The sequence below is a fragment of the Eubalaena glacialis genome, chromosome 6, assembly GCF_028564815.1.
Source record: "Eubalaena glacialis isolate mEubGla1 chromosome 6, mEubGla1.1.hap2.+ XY, whole genome shotgun sequence".
Lineage (NCBI taxonomy): Eukaryota > Metazoa > Chordata > Mammalia > Artiodactyla > Balaenidae > Eubalaena > Eubalaena glacialis.
In genome coordinates, this window is record NC_083721.1 from 118,888,499 (window position 1) to 118,913,202 (window position 24,704).

A 24,704-nucleotide genomic window follows, 5' to 3' on the forward strand; every position below is an offset into this window, starting at 1 on the left:
CATCTGGGGAGCTTTGAAAATTCCTGATTTTCAAGCCTCACTCCAGGGCACATGAGTTTTTTAATTTCCCCAGGTGATTCCAAAGTGCAGCCAGAATTTAGAAACAGTGTTCAACACCAGTGGTTCTCTAAATATGGTCCCCAGATCAGCAGCAGCATCTGGGAACTTGTTAGGCATGCAAATTCTCCTACCCCACCCCTGACTCTCTGAAACAGAAATTCTGGGTGCGGGACCTAGCGATGGGATCCATCCGTGTTGTCACATGCCTCCAGGTGATTCTGGTATACGCTACAGCACTATTCAGAAACACTGTTCTAAATATAAGGGCTGCGTCCCTCTACCTGCAGCTTAAGGGAACACAAGCCTGACCTGCCCCAAACACTGCTTGAGACCTGTGGCTTTTGTTTAAAGACAGAAGCCACTGTTGACACAACACCCAGGCCTCTGGCTTTAGGTAAACTGTGAAGTACCATGTAAGTGAAAACTGTGGGGCTTTAAGGTAGAAGGGAACAACAAGTCCCAGGGCCCAACTCCAGGGCTGGTCCCATGAGGCAGGCTGGTCTCACACAGAGCATCTACTGAGGACCACAGTCAATAACCCATGGCCAACATTTGAGGATTTCCTCCCAGGATGCATTACACCTTCTTCCGACTGCCAAGATTTTTGTTCAGGGATTCACCTCTTCCCCTTTTAGTCCCTGAGTGGAGTCTCACTTCTCAGGAACCAGGCCAGTCACCTAAAGGCGTTGGCACTGAGGACCTTGGCCCCATCCTCCTGGCCACACGAGCATCACCCTGGAGGATCATTCAGTTCCTCGGCCATGCACTTCCTGAACTTCATTTCCAATGACCTTTCCCTAGACTCCAGCTCACCCATCCCTGCCCACAAATCTTTTAAATTCAGTAATTCAAGCGTGCCCTCTCTGGCCCTCAGCCTCCTCTCCTTCCAGTGCCTTTGCTTGAATGCTCTTGTTGACTTCCACCTGCCTTTCTCATTCTCTTCCTCTTTTGCTCCTCCTGAGACAATGAATGCCCCTCCCTCAAGGTCAGGGAATAAAACATGCACATGTTTCGCATCTCCAAACACTCTTTCTGTCACTGCTATTTGAATTTCACCATTTTCCTCAAATCTCTGCCACTCTAATATGATGGAAGAAGTCCCTTCTGCTTTCAAAGGCAAATCTCTAAATGCATTCTGGTCCCTCCCTCCACCCCTTTTCTAAGAAATTTCACGTTACTCAGTATCTGCCCTTATTTTTTTCTACTTTTTCAATCTTATTCTCAAAACTGGATCCTTCCTGTCAGCTGTTAAACATATACCAATCACTCCTGACTGAAGTCTTCCCCGTAAGAAGATACAAGCAGGCACTGTTCTATTCCCTCCCTTCTTGTTCATTCTTCCCACAGGAGTTGGCCACATTTCCTCTCTTGATGGGTTCATCATTTGTTCCTTAGCCCTTCTGGTCTGGTTTCTGTCCCCTACACTAATGTTTCCTATGAACTCAGCTCCATGTGCTTAAACCCTGTGGCTGCTCTTCAGTCCTCATTGTTCTTGACTCCTTAGAAGCATTTCACACCCTTGACCACTCCCTTCCTCTCCTCCTACCTTATTATCTCCACCAGTTAATTCCCCCTAGAAGATAAACTTCATGAAAACACAGGCCTTGTCTGTTTTGTACCTGCTGTATCTACATCCTAGAACAGTTTTGGCACATAGTAGGTGCTCATTTAATATTTATTCAATGAAGAAATGAATCGATTGCATAAATTTTCATCTCATTATAGTACAGGAAGGAAAGTACAACTAGAAAAGAACATATTATGGGGAGTGGGATCTACCCTCGTATTAGGTCCAGAAGTCTTCTGGTTTCCATGAAGCCACACTCTCACACTCTCTACCTCTCCTACCTCCCTTCCCAATCTCCTTTGCCAGATGCATTCCCCTTCTCTCACCCTGATGTTGTGTCATTCTTCAGGAATTGTTCCTAGACCCTATTTTCTTCTCACCTTACATCCCCTCCCCAGGTAACGTCAGCAGTGTCATTTACTGTCTGCATACCCATACCACCTTCAGTTAGATGTCCTCTCTTCTGAGCTCCGGACCAGTATATCCAGTATATCCCTTCCTGCTCAACATCTCCACCTGCATGACCTATAAGCACCTCAAATGCAACATGTCCAAAATTAAGCAGACAAACTAGTGCTTCCCCATTCCCCCTATCTGTTTATTTTCCATTGCTCTCTGTCTCAGCAAGTGACATCACCTTCTGCCTAGTTACTCATGCTTCCTTCTCCCTTAATTCTCCTCCCCAGAATCAAGGATAATGATTTTAGACATTGTTATAATAAATGGGATTCTGTCTCTCTTAGGCCCCTCATTCTTTTTTCCCCTTATCTACTAGATGCAGGTAAATCCCAATTATAGTACACACACACAACTTTCCTTTACAAACTTGCTTTATCTGGAGTTATTAAGTGTCTCTTTTTCTGTTTGTTCATTTCATTTGTTTACTAGCTAGGTCTTCCCACACCTCTTCCCATACCTCAAACAGCTCTGTAAGACATTTCTCCGTACAATGTCCCACTTTGTCAAACTTGATACATAGTCCGTCCATCCAATCCATTTTCCTCCCAGGGATATTTCTTTCAGAGTCCTCTCTTCTCTCTTTCTCTTCTCTCCCTGTTCCCCTGTTTCCTGGACCCCATGTCTTCTTCTTTTCTTGGTTTACTCTCTCATTCTAATGAAGCATTTCCTTTAGTAGCTTCTGAGAAGCATCAAAAGTAAATTTTTGAGACAACATGTCTGAAATGTCCTTAGTTTATCCTCATATTAAGATACTAATTTGCGTGAGTATAGAATTCCAGGTTGAAAATAATTTTCCATCAAAATTTTGAACTTGTTTTATTGTCTTTTATTTTTAAATGTTGTGGTTGAGACATCTGATGTCATTCTGACCTCCAATTCTTATATGTGACATGCTTTCTCTCTGGAAGATTTAGAGTGCCTCTATTTAGCATTGGAGACCCTTAATTTTGTGATGGGCCTTGATACATAGCTCTTTTTCATTCATTCCTTAGACCTTTACAATCTGAAAACTCATGTCCTTCAGTTCTGATAAGTTTTCTTATATTATTATTAGTTTTTAATATATAATTTCCTTTCCAGTATTTTCTTTTTCTATTTAAATCTCTTTCTGGATTTAAAGTTTTATTCTGTTTTTTTGTATCATCTCTTTTTCCTCTAACTTTTGGCTTCATATTTAATTTTGATTTTTCCCTTTTATACGAGAGGCTTTCCTTAAAAGGCTGTCATCCTTGGATATTGTAATTCAGCTTAAGCTACACTGTGTGTTTGAATGGAGCTTGTTGGTTGGTGGGCTTTACTGTGGGGCAATTGTATGGCCATCTGGCTTTTTCACAGCGACCCTAAGAAGTCAATTTCTGGATATCTTTATTCTGTGGTGGTTCAGTTTCTCCAGAGAAGATCCTCTGATCTCCAGCTTGGTGGTATTTATAAGCTTCCCTTGACTTCCTGGAGTAGGGGTCTGGGAACTTCCAAGGTCTCACTTTTCAGTTAGCAGACTTTCACTTAATCCCTCACTTTCCCCAAATCTGCGTCTTGGTTCCTGAATACAGTATCCTTCTGGTTCAATTTCTTCATAGGCTCTTTCTCCTGTATCTCTGAGCTTGACGGAGTGATAATATGTAAAGAGCATTAAAATGAATTTATCTAGGCAGAAATTTTGGAATCTGACCTTTCTTAGGTGCTGGCACTATCTCCTCAGAGAGAGATGGCTGTGAATGGCTGGATACTTGCAGGATTTCATGGATACCATGTCCTTCCATTGCCTCCAGGTTTAGAGTCTCTTTACTAATTCACGTGTTCCTTTTGCGCATAGTATTTTATGTCTGAAAGGAATCCAGCCCTATTGGTATGCAAAATTTTGGTATCACTCTTGGACAATTATTTATTTGTGTCAGACCTGTGCAGTGGGGCTCAGACAAACCTCCATTTTGTGCATTGCTGGGGTGACGGCAGGTGGAGAAGTGGAAAGAGGTTGGTGAAGAAAATGTGATGTTTGACTGGAAACATCTTTGTGGGACTGTCCCTTTGACCAATGTTTCTTTCCTGGTTTCCTAGTGCAAATCTACTGAGTAGTCATTGCCCATTTTAAAAGTCACTGGATTTTGAAAGTTGTCACTAATTCTGGCAACAAAAAAAGCTTGGTGTTTCACTAAAAGGGCTTCAAAATTAGACCAAAAGAAGATTTTTGACGGGGTGTGGGAAATGGAGCTGATGACTCTTTACACACTTGAAATGAAACCGTTAACACTGTGCTATCCGTTATAATGCACGTAAGTGACTTTAAATTTTTTACGAGCCTCATTAAAAAGGATTAAAAGAAACAGGTGAAACTAATTTTAATAATATACTTTATCTAATTCACTCTTTCCAAAACATTATCACGTCAACATGTAATCAATATAAAACGTCACTGAGTTATGCAACATTTTCAGGTGTGTCCTGAGTCTTTGAAACCCGGTGTGTATTGTATTCCTCCAGCACATGTCAGCTGGGGCTTAGTCACATTTCAAGTCGTTAATGTGGCCGCTGGTCACTGTACGGGACAGCACCGCTCTTAAATCATTCATTACCAATGGGAGGCAATGGGTTGTAACTATAATCTGTAAGCTTCCAGTGAAAAATTGCTGCATCTGAACCATTCAAATGTAAAGCAGGTTTATCTGTCAACAAGCATTGCTCCGTTGAGCTGAGAAAAATCTGGGCCTGCTGAACATAAGGCCTTGGGAGCCACTGAATGGAAACAGGCTTTCTGTCTGGAGGACCAGCTCCCATTAGCTTAGGAAGCCCTGGGCATTTTCCTTTCCTGAGGCGTCCAGTATTTTTCCTCAGTTTACAGATTAAGACTTTTATTTTCCCAGTTTCCAACGTGTCCTGTGTAGCAACTAAGGTATATTTTATGAGTCTCCGGGGAATTTCTGGAATTCAGATGGAATTCCATCAATGGTGTGCTAATGAGCGAAGCAGGACAGGCTCCACCTTCTCTCTGGGCTGGATGGGCCTGAACCCAGTTACAACTAATTTCTGCAGTAATCGAACAAGCGTGAATTCAAATAATATGCTCCTTTGCCTCACAATATATTCAGCTTCTGGGGATCCCAAATGTATTATCAAGATGACCTAATTCATTCGCACTCTACAGACCGGCTGTTTGGGTTGGTAAATACCCCATTTTATCTGTCTGCTTCGTTCCATGAGCTATTGTTTATTGCTCCTAAGAGAGACAAGGCTGGGGGAGGAGAGTGGGGTTACCCCCTTTCTAGACCAGCTGGCCCCTCCTGTTCCAGATTCTAAGACTATCTTCGCTGCTCTGTCCTCCATGCTTCTCACACACAGGACGGAGAGACATTCATGGAGACGGAAGTGCACCCAGAAACCCCTGTTTGACTTTCAGAGGATCAGCAGGGTTTTTTGTTTTTGGTTTGTTTTGTTTTTTCTGTCTGCGTGAAAGATGGTACCTTGAAATTCTCCAGTCCTGGCCAACTCTTCAGACAAACAGCTTGCTTGTTGTCAAATCGCCAACTCAGGCCAAGGCACCTCCTGCCCCTGGTCTGCTTGACTCCCAGCAGTCCTCTGCAACGAGCCGCTCACACTTCTAAAAAGGTGACATTTTAGCAGTCTGTTTATAAAACGGCCAAAGGAATATTCATCATGAGGTGCAAACAAAAGAGGCACTGGAGAGAAATGTTTTTCGCCAGGTTTTCCAGAACCCTGAAACCTGCCTCCCAGCCTCCCGGACACCTCTTTTTTCCCTGAGCAGCCCCACAAATATCAGAAGAACACAATTCAGCAGAACCGTGGCCCTGGAAGGCGGACACACGCTGTGTGAACACTCAGGTCGGGCAGTCTGTGATGGTTAGACATGTCAGAATCTGCCACGACTGTGTCCAAGGGATTATTAAAAGAATATGCTGAGGGGAAATTTTTCTGATTACAGCAAGAGTCCAAAAGGTTAAGGAATTGCTGAGTTAAAATATCCCTGACTGACTGGAGTTGCCCCTGGCATTATATTACATTTTGACAGGCGGCCCATGTTGGAAAACAAACAGACACTTCCTTCAACAAGATGGTGATAAATCAATTATTCTCCAGGAGCACGGCCACTGGAGCATAGATTTAAGAGTCTTATGCAGTTTTCTCTAGTGACTTATCCAGCTTGCTGTCTGCGAACTTGTTTGAACCTCTTCGGGGAAATACCAGAATCAGAAGTTAATGTCCTGAAGAGAAGCTACCATCAGAACATTACTCATTAACTGAGAAAACCTGAAAATAACCAGAAAGATCTGGCTGCAGTCATTGATGCCAGACCAATATGGAGCCGCTGTCTCTTTCCTCCAGAGGTCACCAGCCAGGCCATCCACGACACACTTGGAAAACCAGCGAAATAAACTCTGATGGACCACCTAGCCTGCATGACGCTGTTCAAGCTCAGAAGGGTGCAAAGTTACAGGGTGTTCCCAGCACCACAGGATTCCCCCAACACTAACCTCAGTCAGATGTTTACGGCCAAGGTACAATCCACCTCAATCCAAACAGCTCTGGCTGGGCTAGACGCCTCTCTCTCCCTCCTCTCTCTCTTTCTTCTCTCCATTTTTGCTCTTTCTCTCTCTCTCAACCAGCAAATGGAAATGGAGATTTAAGGAGTGGGGGCAGAGATGGGAGTCAGACGAATTTCACGGTGTCCTGGGCAAAGAGAAAGACAAACCCCTTTGCCCCTAATAATTAAAAGCTTCTCGGAGGAGCCACTTTCTGGCCGGAGCAGGAGGTGTGCAAGGGACTGAGGTAAGTCCCATACTGACATATTTTAAACAAAATACCTGACTGCTTCTTTCCTGGGCTGTGGGCACCTTGAAGGCAAGATCTATGTCTTAAGGTCTTCCTTTAAAACAATGTGTATTTTTTTCTAACTACAGAAGAAATCCATGCTCATTATAGAAAAACTGAAAAATACAAACAGATATTTTTATATAGCTTTAGAATAGTATTTGGAACATAACAGGCACTCAATAAAATTGTGTTGGAAGAAAGGACGGAAAGGAGAAATCAAGGATTCAGATAACTGTGACATCAATCTCCTCATTAAAGTGTACATAATTCAGCAGTGGTCACGTGGGGCACTGAGTCAGGAAGCGCTAAAGCCCAGAGCTGTTCAGGGTGTGGCTCAGGCTCACAAGCTGCCTGTGGCTCTGGCTGCCACCCCTGTCTTTGGTCTCAGGAGTTTATCAGGAGGTATAAAGTGAATTGATTGGATTGCGAGGAACTGAGATTACTTAGCTTGGAGAGGAGAAGCCTTGGGAACAACTTAAGAATTACTATGGCAATATTATCTCTATTATAAAAAGTAGTAAAGTTTATTAGAGACAAATTGGAAAATATAAATAAATCCCTTGGAGTTGCAAGCCTGTTGACAGTTTGGCACGTTCTCCCCAAGCATGTTTTCTAGACATACATTTTTGTCATTTGTTCTTTTTCCATCTTTGGGATCATGCTCAATCCGTGAAGGGTCACGAGCCGTCATTGGTGATGAAACCCATGTGGTGGGTCTAACTAGAACTGGAAAAGACCCAATGGAAGCTCATATAAAATGCCAAAATGCATGACACCCAGCATTGGCAAGCGTGGTTTCCTGCAGCCGTTGTGTTAGTAATAAAAGTATGTATAAGATGTCCTGGGTCAAGAGGCAAAATGAACTGTGTGGACAAAGAGGGTTGCCTGTCACTCCAGTAAACAACAAACGTTGGCTGCCATCAAGCCATCAGCCAGGGCACCACCGCCAACCACGGTGCGCCCTGCCAGGAGTTCAGGACTCAGGATGGAGGAAAAACAGGATACTGACCCTAGATAGTTAAGATGCATATCAAAGGAATAGTTTCAATGAGCCCAGACTCTTTCACCTTCCCATAGGTAGAAAAGCACTAAAATCATTAACTTGAGATGTCTGTGCTTTGTGATTAGCAGTGATCTTTTGATGTTCTACTATTGTTCCCCCCTCTCCCCCCGCAAAAACTCCTATATATCCCGGCTCCTCCCTTACCTCTTTGGAACAGTTCCTCAGAGCTATCTGAGAGGCTGCCTCCCCAATTACAGTCCTCAGTAAGGTCCCTGAATAAAACATAGCTAGCCACTTTTAGATTGGGCATTTTTTTTTTTTTTCAGTTAACTCTTTATTCTGGGTTGTGGGCAAAAGGTTTAAAAAATACTGTACAATATTTCTTTCTGCATGTTCCACCGACCAATTTAATAGAGAGGTGGTTATATGGCATTGTATTGTTAGTGGAAACATCATTGTAATTAGTAGTCTAATATGCCACCAAGTGGATGTACTATAATTTACCTAATCTTCTCCTACTGCTGGGCATTTAGATCACTTCATTATTATAAAATATATAGTAATTTAAAATATTTCTGCATAGTTTTTTTCTACTTTTAAGATTAGATTCCCCCAAATAAAATGATTATATTAAAGGATATGACTTAGGAAATGCTCAGAGAGCTCCATGCTTAATGCCAGAGGCACAGACACTATTTTGATGAGTTATTCTTCCCCCATCCCCAGCCCACACTTTCAAAGACTCCTATGGGAGTTGAAGTGCAGCTGGCAACGTGCACTTTGGATTTTCTTATTGAGAAAAGTTATCAAGAAGTAAACGTAAGTCAAGCATAGCCTATTGAAGCTTTGTTTCTGTTAAGCCATCAATCTCTCCCAACCTAGGACAAATACTTCCCAAGTGAGGGTTGTATGCCATTAAGATAACCTTATTTGATGGATATACATGCCATTAGACGACCTTGAATCAATACGGATATTACTCCTTTAACATTTCTCTCCCAATCCTCAAGTCTCTGTCAGGTGCCAGTATACCTTTAAACACTTGTTGTTTCCCCTGTATTAGGATGTGATTGGTTGCTAAAAACAGAAAACCCAACTCAGGATGTTCTCAAGGACTGAAATAGCCTAGAGGGCAGGAGGGAGGAGTCCTGGCTGGTCTGCTGAGCTGGCTCTGGGGCCTCTAGTATCTGGCCTCACTCTTGGGCTGGCAGCAGCTCTTCCCATGGCTGAGGCTGCTCCAGGGAGGGCATTTGTACTCAACATTGGCCCCAGTCAGCATCCAGAGGAAGAGATGCATTATCTTTCAGGGTCTCTCAAAAGAGAGAAAAAAATTTTTTTCCCCAAAAGCCTCCAGGAAATTTCCTCCTCATGTTTCATCAGCACAAATTGGCTCACACGGCCTTTCCTGAACAATCCTAATGGCCAAGAGTAGCCCTAAGCCTTAGGCCTAGGTCTGAGGCAAGGGGTCAGTGTGCTAGGTGACTGAACAAGACTCTCCAATCCCTTGTTAACAGAGAGCAGACCTCTGTCTGGATACCTTTAGGCAAACAACAGTGTCTGGCTTACTTTGAATAACACAAGGGTGTTTGGTTTTGCTTTTCTTTTTTCTCCCCCATTGCCTTCTCTTGATGGCAAATATTACTGATTTCTTATTTACAGTTGTAATAAAAATTTTTGTTTTTAATTATCATTCGGTTTTAAAATGTGATTTAGGAGATGTGGATGCCTATCTGGAGTGCGGAGTCAAAAGTACCTCTCTGAGTGGGGGATGGGAATGTCTGTGGCGCAGTCACTGCGGGAGCACGGGCCAGGGTCGCTGGGGCCATGCTTAGATCTCGTGATGTTTCGCAGCTCCAGACTAGACGTGGAGGCAGCTTCTCGCGAGAGCCCGTGCTGCGGGCTCTGCGCGGAGAGAGCTTGCTGCTGCTGTCACAGGGATGTATCCTGAGCTGCCGAAGCTGCCGTCCTGAACTCTCGTGCGGGGTCCTCTGATCCCATTGTTTCTTTTAGATTCACTGGGGCCTATCCGCTCTCAGAGCCCAAAATTTGGGGTGTGCGGTTCCACGGCCTGGGGCCTAGAGACTTAACAGCAACAGCCAGTGGCCGCCCTCCTCTTTCTGAGTACAAGCGCCGCAGGGACCCAAAAGCCTGCCCAGGCATGTAGAGAAAATGGCAGACAATACTGATTTTGAAGCAATGCTTGAGGCTCGTCAGAAGAAGGCTTGTCTAACAATATTTCACCTCAACGCTCGTGAATTCACCTTTGATGCCAGTGTGAACTGTCAGTCAGAAAGATGAGAACAAGGTGAGCAGTGCTAACGGCCATGAAGAACATAGCCCAAAAGTACTTTGCGTTAAAATTTAGATCTTCTTATATGGAAGAGGTCAAATCCAGTTATAGCAAAACACCTTTACATTAGAGGCCATATAACCAAAAAGTCCACATGTTACCAGAAGAGGGGGGACCTGCTTCTAGGGCCCAAGAGTGGTCTCTTTAACACTTGGAAGTGAATTGCCCAAGGAGACACACATACTGACAAAAACAAAAGACTTTATTGGAAAGAGGTGCTCAAGGGGAGAGCAGCAGGGTAAGGGAACCCAGGAGAACTGCTCTGCCCTGTGGCTCGCAGTCTCAGGTTTTATGGTAATGGGGTTACCTTCCAGGTTGTCTCTGGCCAATCATCTTGCTTGTGCCCATATTTGGTCTAACTCACGGTCCTTCCTGGTGGCGCCTGTGCATCTCTCAGCCAAGATGGATTCCAGGGTGAGGGTTTCTGGGAGGTTGGGCTGGTGTCTCCTCCCCCCTTTTGACCCTTCCCGAATTCTCCCCGTTAGTTTTCCGAGGCAGCACCGTGTTCCTTATCGGGACCTCCTGTTGTGAGACAACAGGTGCAAGCAGTTATTATTGTGCCTGGCCAAGGTGGGTGGTTTCCTTCAATGGTCCCCTAAAACAAAGGCCCAGCCCAGTGGACTACTTACTTACTTCAATGATGTTCAGTACAAAATTCCACAGCCACTAAAGACTTTGGAAAGTCCCCCTTTTTTTTTTTTAAATGATTTTTTTTTTAAATTTATTTATTTCTATTTATGGCTGTGTTGGGTCTCCGTTTCTGTGTGAGGGCTTTCTCTAGTTGTGGCAAGCGGGGGCCACTCTTCATCGCGGTGCGCGGGCCTCTCACTATCGCGGCCTCTCTTGTTGTGGAGCACAGGCTCCAGACGCGCAGGCTCAGTAGTTGTGGCTCACGGGCCCAGCTGCTCCGCAGCATGTGGGACCTTCCTAGACCAGGGCTCGAACCCATGTCCCCTGCATCGGCAGGCAGATTCTCAACCACTGCGCCACCAGGGAAGCTCGGAAAGTCCCTTTTAAGTTGCAACAGAACTTGTCTATTAGTGTGGATTTTGATGACACTTTTTTAGTTAACTTAATAAATGTTTTTGGAGCTTCAAAAAAAAATAAAATGTAATTTAATTTAGAGAAAAAGTTTAAAGACTAGGACACGTGATAGATCCATGAATGTGGTAAAAATTATGAAGGTGATAAGAAAATGAGAACTTTGAGGAACATCATCAAGCTATTACTTCCAGGCTAACAGATGTTTGGGCCTTCTAAATAAACAAAGTTAGATGTAAGAGACATTATCAGATCAGCTTCTCAGTTCCTATGGTTGTAGCCTGATGGGTTCTCAACCCCAGCTGGATGGCTTAGTCTGTGTGGGCTGCTGTAACAAAATACCACAGACCAGGTGGCTTATAAACAACAGATCTTTATTTCTCACAGTTCTGGAGGCTGGCAGTCTAAGATGAAGGTGCTAGCATGGTTGGGTGAGGACTCTCTTCCAGGTTGCAGACTTCTCTTTGTATACTTATGTGGTGGAAAGTGCAGGGCAGCTGTCTCGGTCCTCAGTTATAAGGGCATTAATCTCATCCATGAGAACTTTGCGTTCTCACCTACTCACCTCCCAAAGGTCCCACCTCCTAATACCATCACATTGGACATTAGGTTTCAACATATGTATTTGGGGGGCGGATAAAATATTTAGACCATAGCACTGGATTAGAATCATATAGGAGTTTTGATAAAGCAAATTTCTAGGCTCCACACTCCAAAGATTACAGATGGTCTCCACTGGGGTCTGAGTATCTGTATTTTTTTTAAAGCTTCACAGACTATTTTAATGTACAGCCAAAGTAAGGACAACTGCTGAGAACTTTGGTGAATCCTTTTGAAACTGGAAGTTTAAGGGCAACTTGAATTTGATTTGGTTTGGTTTGGTCTGCTGTCTCCATCACAGAAATGTCATGTTTGTATCCACTATTAATCCAGTCAGAAGGAACATAAAGATGTGCACAGTTGGCCAGAGAGCAAAGGGGACAAAAGCTTTTCTAGAGATGTTAAAACACATTTTGAAAATACTGCTTCCCAATTAGTGTTCTCACAATAAATTTGCAAGGATAGTTATAAATGCAGGAAGATATTAATGTTAGTTTGTGATGTCTTCAATGTGTGCTTTGAAAAAAAGTGTACATTAAAGCTTGGAGTATTTGAAAATGTTTTTAAAAAATCAGTGTCCCTTTTGTTATTATTTTCTTGGTGATATAAAATATTAACCTAAGGGTGTTCAGCTTCAAACTTCAGGTGTTTATGTGCTCAAGATTTTAGTTAGGTGTTTGAAGATGAGTATTGTCCCTGAGAGGCCAGAGTTACTATGTTTTCAAAATGCAATCATTGTCAAATTTATTTGTAAGGCCATATATTTATACATGGGTGCTTTGCTGCTGCTTTTGGCATTTACAGAATTAGGTACCTCACTCTTCACTAGTCAACAGTAGGATCAATGTAATTTAAGAGGTTACTAATATTCTTCTTCCACACTTCCTCCCCATGAAATTACACTTGTACCTTTGGTCTTCCTTCTGTATCATGAGAGTGTTGACATTTTTAATCTAACTACCTTGTAGCATAAATGAATGTTAACGAAGGGGCTTTGAGTTCCTATGTAAGAGCTGTTTAAAAATGATTAAAGAAGACAATTTAGGTGATAGAAACGAACTTTATTTAACACTTCATGAAGCAGACAGTCTTTTTTTGTAGAACTGCAAAATGAGGCGGAAAGCAGGAAGCTGTTATAGGATAAAGAATAAAGAGCAAGTAAGAGAAAAATAGAAACTCTCTGATTGGCTGGTACCACAGAGTCCACCACATAGTCCATTGATGTCTGGGGTGAAAAGGCCCAGAGTTGGCTTGGTGTTTGGGGATTGGCTGACTGGATATATTATGTTTCCGGTTGAGTGGAGCATTTATAGGGACACGAAAGTTATCTGAGATTCCATTTGCTGACGTGGCACCCCAGGCAGGAGTGTCTCCATGTTGGACCTAGAAAGTTATTTCAACAGAACTAAAGTTGAAATGCCAGCAAAGGAAGAAACCCAGGCAAAGGATTGAATGAACCTTCTGAAACTCTGAAAGGTGCCTTGTTTGCTAGGGATGTTCTCATAAGGGCCCTGGTGCTAGACCAGGAATGAATGATTTATTGAAGAGGGACCATCAGATGAAGAGAATGTGCCCACCACCGTTTGCTCCACTTTCCATCCTGCTCATGTTTTTTTTATTCAAAATTCATTTATTCAACAAATATTTAAGCACCTATATGTGCCAAGCTCGGGCACTGAGGCAACAAATGTGAATATGGAGACCACCCTTGGAGGTCTAAGTCAGACTAGTAGGCAAGACCTTTGTCCCCAGCTAGAGAGTTCTTAGAAGAATGAGGCTGACATTCAGTCCCAGAAGGACTAAACTTCTATTGGGGATCGTAACAAGCAAGGAGACCTTAGGTTGGAAAGATAGAAGTCCTTCAGAGGGTGTCAGAGAAGTTTGTCCCCTGGCATGCTCTCATGTATCTGCACTGCCTCTGACCCAGCAGGCAAGACCCTGTCTCACATTTTGTTTCCTCTCCTCGCCCTCCTGACCACCACTTTTCTTCACGCCATCCGCTGGCCCACCTTGGCCTGGCCTCAGTAAATTACCATCTGCACCTGACTGTCTGCCCTTCCTGGACCTCTGTTCCAGGAGCCCATACCCTTGGTGTGGTCCTCAAAATGTATATCTTTATTAGAAGCCGTTAACATTGAAATGTTATTTAATATTCCAGAATCATATCTGAATATCACTTTTTCACTCTTATATTCCACATTGAAAAAAAATTTCACCTAAAAATTTTCTTTAAGAATTAAAAAATTGGAAGATCATTTCTAACCTAGATCAATTGTATTCCATGATGCAACCGTAAGTCCATGTATGGTCTTATACCATGATACACACAAATACTTGGACATTGAAACTAACAAATAATATGACTGTAGAGCATCAAGAGTATTCCTACTACAGAGGTACCAGAAGGATGTATTATATGTATTAACATTTTTTTCAAGTTGTAAAGAAAGTATTTGAACTCGGCATCATTTGAAGTGTGAGAGCACATAAACAAGATATTTAATTCCGGAGAAAAACCATGCATTGGCACCTGCTAACTAGCCAAATTGTGGTGTGTGTGTTTAATAAACTGTTACTCATATTCCAGTTTTACTTTTTGACCAGTGTGCATTTAAATGCATGTCTTAACTAGATGTTTTTTAATACAATATTTATTTGCTACTCACCAAAGACAATATCCCTTGAAACTCAGCATGGAAAGTGACAGCTTAGAGAGGCTGAGGAGTGAGTAACTTATCAGTACTGATGACTTTATGGTTAGGTTTGTGGGCAGAGAAAAAAACAGGAGAAAGTCATGCAAAACAAACTATTACCTGTCAAATTCTTTCTTTCTTTTTTTAAAAAATTTAACATTAGAGATCAGAGCCCCCCCAAAATGAATTTTTTTCCTTTCTACTTAAAAGCACTCTCCCCTAGTTGATGTTTAATGCTTACAGTGACCACAAGGGACACCTTTGTTTGCATCCATGTAAGCTGCCTTCATTTAAGTTTAATATTATAGCCCTGGAGGGCAATTCATTTATTTAGTTGCCTCTGGTCAAAATGGTTCCTGGGCACTTTAGAGGAGTATTGATCATTCAGCCGCTAAATTATTTGCAGAAAGGCAGATGAAACCACTTTGTGTCTTTCACAAAAATCATTTCAATGACAGTTGAAAGAGTTTTTTTTACACCTGCCAATGCTGCCTTTTATGTCTATGTTCTACTTTCTGCAGAGTTTATCTATCTTCACTCCATCATATATTTAAATAGCATAGGTCTCAGTGATTACAGTAAAACTCACAAGGAAATGTGGGACTCCCATAGGGGACAATTTCAGTTGCTTCTTGTGGTAGTTATTAGAGCTGTTCCCAAATATTCCAGCTCTCCCTCCTTCCCGACTCACCATAGGACTGTACTTCCCTGCAATGGGAGGTTGGGAGTGGTCAGGAGACGTGCTCTGATGCAGAGATGGATGTGGAAGTTGTGTGTGTCACTTCCAGACAGAAGGTTTAAAAGCCAGTGTGTGCCTTTATACATTCTCTCTCCCCACTGCCATCACAACCAGCCTCAATCCAGAGACCGGCTTACTTTTCAGCCTGAGTCCCAGACAGAGGACCATGAAAAGGTGGAACAAAGCTCCTGCTGACATTTGACAGACACGTGGCATAATTATAAACCTGAGCTGTTTCAAACTACCGAGATTTGGGGGCTGTTTGTTATGGGAGCATAACCTACACTCTCCTATTTCATCTTTTTTTTTTTAGTCTCAAAGAGAAACTATCTTGTAAGTGCCAATTAAAAGGGAATCTTGTTTCACAATAACCAAATGAGAGCATTAGCTCTTATCTAAATTGAGCAAATTAAATAAAGTTCTGTATTTATATAATGACCCAGTTGCTTCTCCCTATCAGTAATATTTTCATTCTTAAATAGAAGGAGAAATCAGGGAAGATTTTGGGCCACAAACTGCCATTGCCACTTTCTTTTTGAAATTTTTTTCCATGCCATTTTATTACTAAAGAACACATGTCCCTGAGTAAGTCACTTCATTTTTCTAGACCTCGGTTTCCCTATTATGGAGAAGGAAGGTGTTGGAGGAGACTTACTGGATGATCCCTGCGGTATCTTGCGGCAGTAACATTCTGTGCTTAATGCACAGTTCACAGAAATCAATAGGAAAATTAAGTGGAAGCTAGAACTCAGATCTTTCAGCTCTTCTTCTAGTTTCTGAAAAGTGTTATTAAAGCTTAAAATAATTTTGCTATGAGACTGTATTCTTTTATGAGAGAGAGGCCTAAAGTGAAAGAAAGAGGATTTTCAAAGAAATTAAAATGTTGGAAATTTTGGGGGTTTTGTTTTTTAAACGTTTTATTTTTTGTTTGATTTTTTTAGTGAATGTTTACATATAATCTACATCCGGAAAAATGCACAAGTTGTAAGTGGAGAGCTCGGTGAATTTTCACAAAGTGAACACGCTCTTTTTTTTTTTCATTGAAGTATAGTTAATTTACAATGTTGTGTTAATTTCAGGTATACAGCAAAGTGATTCAGTTACACATACATACATACATATGTATGTATGTATTCTTTTCCATTATAGGTTGCTACAACATACTGAGTACAGTTCCCTGTGCTATACAGTAGGTTCTTGTTGTTTATCTATTTTATATATAGTAGTGTGTCTCTGTTAATCCCAAACTCCTAATTTATCCCCCACCACACACCTTTCCCCTTTGGTAACCATAAATTTGTTTTCAAAATCTGTTTCTGTTTTGTAAATAAGTTCATTTGTATAATTTTTTAAGATTCCACATATAAGTGATATCACATGATATTTGTCTTTCTCTGTCTAACTTACTTCACTGAGTATGATAATTTCTAGGTCCATCCATGTTGCTGTAAATGGCATTATTTCATTCTTTTTATGGCTGAGTAATATTCCATTGTATATATGTACCACATCTTCTTTATCCATTCATCCATCGATGGACATTTAGGTAGCTTCCATGTCTTGGCTATTGTTAAGTAGTGCTGCTATGAACATAGGGGTGCATGTATCTTTTCGAATTAGAGTTTTCATCTTTTCCAGATATATGCCCAGGAGTGGGATTGCTGGATCATATGGTAGCTCTATTTTTAGTTTTTTAAGAAACTGTTCTTTGTATATATGTACCACATCTTCTTTATCCATTCGTCTGTCGATGGGCACTTAGGTTGCTTCCATGACCTGGCTATTGTAAATAGTGCTGCAATGAACATTGGGGTGCATGTGTCTTTTTGAATTATGTTTTTCTCTGGGTATATGCCCAGTACTGAGATTGCTGGGTCATATGGTAATTCTATTTTTAGTTTTTTAAGGAACCTCCATACTGTTTCTCCATAGTGGCTGTATCAATTTACTTTCCCATCAATAGTGCAAGAGGGTTCCCTTTTCTCCACACCCTCTCCAGCATTTGTTGTTTGTAGATTTTCTGATGACGAATGGATAAAGAAAGTGTGGTACATATATACAATGGAACATTACTCAGCCATAAAAAGGAACGAAACTGGGTCATTTGTAGAGACGTGGATGGCTCTAGAGACTGTCTTACAGAGTAAAGTAAGTCAGAAAGAGAAAAACAAATATCGTATATTAATGCATACATGTGGAACCTAGAAAAATGGTACAGATGAACTGGTTTGCAGGGCAGAAATAGAGACACAGATGTAGAGAACAAATGCACGGACACCAAGGGGGGAAAGTGGTGGGGAGTGGTGTGGTGAGATGAATTGGGAGATTGGGATTGACATGTATACACTAATATGTATAAAATAAATAATTACTAAGAACCTGCTGTATAAAAAAATAAATAAAATAAAATTCAAAAATTCAAAACAAAAGCGAAACTGTTCTTAAGAAACTGTTCTCCACAAAGTGAACACACTCTTGTAACCAGCCCCCAGAAACCCTCCCTGTCACTACCCCCGACACAGGGTTACCACCTTCCTGACTTTCACTAGGCTGACTTCTAACGGCAGAGATTAGTCCTGCTGCTTTTTAACATCGCTGAAGAGCACCACATGTACTCTTTTGTGCCTCCCCTCCTTAGTTAATGGTAGACTCATCGGTGTCTTTGCATGAAGTTGCACTCTGTTCATTCTCATTGCTCTGTAGTGCTCTGCTGTGTGGATTTACTGCAGTCCGTCCATTCCACTGCGATGGACATTCCACTGCGATGGGATGTTTCCAGGTTTGGGCCAGTATTAATAGTGGACATTTTAATGCATGACTTTTGGTGGATATTATTTCCTTACATTTTCAACTTTAGGATTCAGGAGATAGACATCCTTAGACCTAAGTAAGAGGATCTAGCTCTGTTGCAGACGATTGCATTTTGGAGCATCTCACTAGGAATAGAGGGGAGTAAGCAATTCTGGAGTCCCAGGTAGGAGAAGGGAGAGAAGGAGGGAGGGAGAGAGGGAGGGGGCGGAAGTTCTGTGGAGTTAAAGGATTGAGTTCTACTGTTCCCAGCAGGAATGCTACATCCCTTTAATTTAATCCTTTGAACCCTCAGGCAGTGACACCGTGTGGAATTCCCTAAAAAGCATTTTCCGGAGCAGCATAGTTGTGCCAAAGTAGGAAGTCAGCAAAAAACGGTAGATGCTTAGAAGAAAAATATTTTTTCTAGACTTGCTATTCAAAATGGAAGGAATCTTGTAAACAAACACAGTATGTCAAATACTAAATAAAAATGCGTTAAAATTCATAAAGGAGAGGGAGAATGTGAGCAGCTGCTAAGCACCTGATTCCTTTTCTGATAGATCTTGAAACTTGCAGCCTCCCCAAGTCCACCACCAATCCAATCTGGGGTGTGTAATCATATTAAAAAATGGTAACATATCATTAAGTATGATTTTTTTTTTACTTGTTTTCTCCATAAAAACCATGAAATTATGAGAGAATAAATAACAGGCAGCAGGCCCATAAGCTTGTTCAAATGTCATACTTGTTTTCATTCCTGAAACTTGGGGTTTTTCTTGGCCTCCCAGAATGCAAAAGCCTTCTGCCATCAAACCCATCCCAGTTCACCCTGAATTTCTTTTTTTTTTTCTTTTTTTTTTTAAGATGCTTTGCTTTTTTTTTTTTAATTGTATTTATTTATTTATTTATGGTTGTGTTGGGTCTTCGTTTCTGCGCGAGGGCTCTCTCCAGTTGCGGCAAGTGGGGGCCACTCTTCATCGCGGTGCGCGGGCCTCTCACCATCGCGGCCCCTCTTGTTGCAGAGCACAGGCTCCAGTCGCGCAGGCTCAGCAATTGTGGCTCACGGGCCTAGTCGCTCCGCGACACGCGGGATCCTCCCAGACCAGGGCACGAACCCGTGTCCCCTGCATTGGCAGGCAGATTCTCAACCACTGCGCCACCAGGGAAGCCCCCACCCTGAATTTCTAGCTCCTCTCTTTAGTCATGTTTTCTTTATGCATGTTTGGGTGAATTGACCCACTAGCTATTGGCCCAAAGAAAGCAGTGGTTTAGTTAAATTAATGTAACTTATTGAGTTCTTTATGTACCTTCTCTCTAATCCTCCCTGCAATTTTGAGTGTTATGATCTCAGTTTTGCACAAGAGAAAACTGAGGCTCAGTGACCTGTGGCTTAAAAGATGCAAGATCAATGTTTGGACATGAATCTGCACACGACTTCCATCTTTCCACCAGTGGGGTATGTCTGTGCTGTGACCTATATTCTCAACCCAAAGCTGTAGAGATTTAACAGATTGTGCATGGTATCCTTAGAACACTGTTTTTTATCTGAAGGCTATTTTGGCCCCCACGGGACATTTGGCAATGTCTGGAGACAATCAGGAGGGGGATACTACTAGCATCTAGTGGTTGGAGGCCAGGGACACTGCTAAACATCTTCCAATGTGTAGGACAGCCCCATGACAAAGAATTATCTGGCCCCAAATGCCAATAGTGCTAAGGTTGAGATACCTGCCTTACAGGGGTTTTGTGCATCATAATGATGTTTATTAAGCTTAAAAGAGTGATAAATTGCATTTAAAGGGGGCAACGAGGGATAGTTGAAAATACATTAAGCGTCAGAATATATGCGTTCTGGTCCCAGGTCCACTGTTAACTAGCCTAACTTTATGAAAATAGACTCTGTAAACCTCAGTTACCCTATGACTAAATGATGATAATAGTATCTGTCTCATCTGTTTATTTATTTATTAATCCAACAAATTTGAATTTATTACCCACTATGTGCCAGGCACTGTATTAGACACTGAATAGGCAGAAGGGAACATAATGGGCACTGTCCCTACCTTTATATAACTGAGTGGAAAACACAGGTAAGATAAGAACTATGAGGTGCTCTGGTAATCTGGAGAAGGGACACATAATCTAGTCCTGGGCAATCAGAGATGTGACATGTAAGCTGACAACTGGAGAAGAAAAAGTTAGGTAGGCAAAAGAGAAGGAAAGAAAGTAGAGGGTACAGTGTTTGCAAAAGCCCAGAAGTGAGAAAATGCATGGGACCATCAAGAACCTGAGAAATGTTCAGTATGACTAGAGTATAGAATTCGATGGGAAGAAAGAGGCATGCCTGGGGAGGGAATCCCTGGTCAGCTCTTGGAGGATTCTGTGGGCCAGGCTAAGGAATAGAAACTTCAGCCTGGGGCAGACGGGAGAAAATGAAAGGTTTTAAAAGCAAGGGGATGAAACGTAAAATAGATAGCTAGTGGGAAGCAACCGCGTAGCACAGGGAGATCAGCTCTGTGCTTTCTGACCACCTAGAGGGGTAGGATAGGGAGGGTGGGAGGGAGGGAGATGCAAGAGGGAAGAGATATGGGAACATATGTATATGTATAACTGATTCGCTTTGTTATAAAGCAGAAACTAACACACCATTGTAAAGCAATTATACTCCAATAAAGATGTTAAAAAAAAAAAAGCAAGGGGATGACATGATTACATTTGAGTTTTAGGAAGATCATTCAGGCTGCAGGGTGGAAAATGGTTTCTAATCATGCTAGGGAGTGGGAGACTAGGTGGAAGTTTGCTGCTGCTGTCCCAGCAAGAGATCATGGTGGCCTCAACTGGAGTAGAGGCAATGGGATTGACAGCTGCGAGTGTATTTAAGAGAAGATCAACCAATTCCCGCTACTGAGGGGTTGACAGGTTATCTCTGTCATGGAGCAGCAAAGCTTCCAGAATGAGGCATGACTGCCAGTGCTATGTCTAGAAGCTGGAAATATCGATTGGATTCTCTGAGGACCTGTATCTTTGTCTCACTAACGTGAAGTCTTTGTGGTGTCTGATTGGCAGAGCCTAGGTCACATGTCTGCATTCAAACTACAAGGGATGTTGGGAAAGTGAGCATCTGGCTTCTCCCTGAAGAGAAAGCCATTAACTTAGGAAGGATGTTTAAGAAAGAAAGACAAATATGCCCTACAGTACCAGTGGAAAGTGACTTGTTAGAGCCTATTTAAAAGCAAACCTGAAAATATCTTTCAAATTAAAAATAGTCTTCCTCTTACAAACCCCACTTTTAAGAATCTATTCCATAGAAGTAAAATTCCCCATACATAGCGAATATATGCATAAGGATATTATAGGAGCAAAATTTTTTGCTATTCTTAGTGGCAAAAATTTTGTAACAAAGTGAGTTAGAGCTAAACCACCTGGGACTGGGATTCTATGAAAGGCTGAGAGGGACATGCTAGGGCACCTCAAATAGTAACCTCTTCATATTTCACACAAATCTTGATTCATACCATCTTCCGAGGAACGAGAGGAGGAAGGTTTTTTCTTAGTTCCACTGACTCACCCCTTTTTCTTCAACAGCCCTGTCCAGATCCAAATCACTGAATATTTTGCTCATAACAGCAGCTTCACTCAGGAATGAAGTGACCACTGATAGCTGGGAAGGTACCGAGCTTTACGCAGTTTCCCACAAAAGTCTAACTCCTAGTCTTGGATCAACCTTACATCACCCTTGGGCCAAGAGATTCTCTGTGACCTATCCTGCAGGAAGCAAGGTACTCACAGCGAAGCCCCTGAAATAAATCCCTGGGTCTCAGCTGAAACTCTCCTGCCTACAATTCCTTGACTCCGTGGGTAACAGCTTGGTTGTGATAGCTTTGCGGTCTTACTCTTCTTGGGCTGCTGTAACACAATACCAGAGACTGGCTGACTTAAACAACAGAAATTTAAGGAATTCCCTGGTGGCTCAGTGGTTAGGACTCTGTGCTTTCACTGCAAGGGTGCGGGTTCGATCCCTGGTCGGGGAACAAAGATCCCACAAGCTGCTGAATGCAGCCCCCGCAACTCAAGAAAAAAGAATTAAAAAAGAAAATTTACTTTCTCACCGTTCCGCCCCTCACTGTGTCCTCACATGGTGGAGAGAGGGAGGTCTGGTGTCTCTTTCTCTTTTGAGGAGGGCAGTAATTTCAGCATGGGGCTCCACCCTCATGACCTCATCTATACCTCCTAAAATCCCACCTTCAAATACCATCACATAGGGGAGTTAGGACTTCCTCATATGAATATTGGGGGGACACAAACATTCAGTTCCTAACATGGTCTCTGAGTGTGGTCATCAAGAACACAAGTTTTGGGGTCAGACTGAATCCTGGTTCTGCCACTTACCAGCTATATGTCCTTGAGCAAGTTAGTTAGCCTTTCTGTGCTCCAGTCTCCTCATCTATAAAATGGATTAGGTACCGTATCAATTTCATAAGGTTGTTATGAGGATAAATTAGCTAACACATGAAATATGATATAGAGCAGTGTCTCAAATGTACAAAGAGCTCAGAAATGTGATCATCGTCATTCCCTTCTCAATCCAGGTATGTACTAAGTTAGTATCTTCCCCAAGTACTCAACCTGGTCGAAGTACTCCAGCAGCTTTCTTCCTCTCCCAACCTTTGTTTGATCCTTTGGTTTAAAAACAAAACAAAGCTGTATTTATTACACAAGCAATATTATAATAATGGGGATTCATAAAGGACACATGGCTAAACTTCTTGAGGGAAGGAGGAATTTCAGGAATTCTCTAGATCCAGCCCAGTTTGGGAATGGTAGGGAGGGTATTCTACCCCAGTACTGTTCTGTCCTTGCAATGTTGCTATTTTCCATTTTCTAAAGCTCTGTTTAACCATTGTAATTTGTGGCTTTCTTCAAAGCTAAGTATAGAGCAAAACATAATAATGCAAACTGGCTCCTGCTGAGCTGAAATGAGTAGTGTTCTCTCCCCAAATTCTCCTGTGAGCTTTAATAACTTCTTTAATTTCTCTGTTATTTTCCAATGTTGTATACCTGTTCCAGAAGTACTCATTTTGGCTTTCCTAAACTGGCTTTCCTCTGCTGGGAAAATGACCAAATTATTCTGCTCCCGTCCTCCTGCCACACCTCTATTTTTTGGTTTTCAGCTCTCATTCTGGGTTTATAATCAATTTAGCAGTTGTTGATCATGGTAAGAGGCTATAATTGAGTCGGCACTGGAGATTGAATGACTTGTCAGAACATTTCATTAGAGGAAAACCATTTCTAGGACCCAGGGCAAGAGAATGAGCAGGACCATCCATATGTATTGTACTTGCTTAGGAAGTAATAGAGTAGATTTCAAAGTAAAGTTAGCTTGGGTCATGTTCTTTGTTTTTTGGGGTTTTTAAAAACTTTTTATTTTATATTGGGGTATATCCAATTAAAGATGTTGTGATAGTTTCAGGTGCACAGCAAAGAGACTCAACCATACATATACAGGTATCCATTCTCCCCCAAACTCCCCTCCCATCAGGCTGCCACGTAGCATTGAGCAGAGCTCCCTGTGCCATACATTAGGTCCTTGTTGTATCCATCTTAAATAGAGCAGTGTGTACATGTCAGGGTCATGTTCTTTGACTCCATGACACACTGCCTTTTTTTGTTTGTTTGTTTTAAAATTTAAGATTATCCTCTAACAGAAGGGAGGAAAATTTCCCTGTCTGGGTTGAGGCATGGACACTATGTTTTGACTGTGAGCTCTCAGAAAGAGCAAAATATTAATGCTCAGCATGTCATGGGAACTCAGAAAACATGAATTCAAATCTACAGGCAGAAAGAAAGTGCCATGCTTGAAAAAGACAGTGGGTTGGTCAGTGGTTACCATATGGCTGCTTTTATAGATAATGTGCGGCTATGTCTGTTTCTATATTTGGATTCCTATGAGAAGAAGAATGTCTGGCCATTTCAAAGTACCAGTGTAAGAAGGGTAAGGAACTGGAGCTGAAGTTTAGGATGAAAGGGGCCAGAGAGAACTGCCTCCTTGCTGGAATGTGTGGGGCTCTGGAGTACTTTCCGGGAAAGTCTGAGATACTCTTCTACCCACATTCCCTCTGGACCCAATTGCCTACAATTCCTTGAGTGCTTTGTGTTCTTCAGCACCATCGTGCCCTTGTTTGCTCTGCCTGAAGCATCTCTTCCCACAGGTGCGCTCATTGCCCCCACCTAGACTGCATTCAAATGATGCCAAGTCTTCTCCAGCTAGAATTAATCACCTCCTCCTCTGCATTCCCATAGCTCTCTGTTCATGCCTCTCGTACTTATCACACTCCAGTGTCCATGCTTCTTCTAAAATCAGAACCAGAGTAATGGATTTGGGGAGAATAGTTTATTTGGGAAGAGATCCCAGGAAGCACTGTGACTGAGTAGGAAGTGAGACCAAGAAAGGAGAAAAGCTAATAAAGGGTATCTTAATGAGCAGGTTACTACTGTGAGCATCTGGGCTCAGCTCCACTGGGGACCCCCTGAGAGTCTGAGTGGCATGTGCTCAAAAGTGTCCTACTGAAGGGCAAGGA

At 42.2% G+C, this 24,704-nt stretch overlaps 1 long non-coding RNA gene across 1 annotated transcript in view; it reads left to right on the forward strand.

The window, feature by feature from the left end:
• Positions 1 to 6,435: 6,435 nt before the first annotated feature.
• Positions 6,436 to 24,704, forward strand: part of LOC133093628 (uncharacterized) — a 35,416-nt gene continuing 17,147 nt past the window's right edge. Inside the window, exons 1-2 of the long non-coding RNA XR_009701296.1 lie at positions 6,436 to 6,594; positions 6,703 to 6,865. This is a non-coding gene — a long non-coding RNA (uncharacterized LOC133093628). The remainder of the gene's footprint in view (positions 6,595 to 6,702; positions 6,866 to 24,704) is intronic.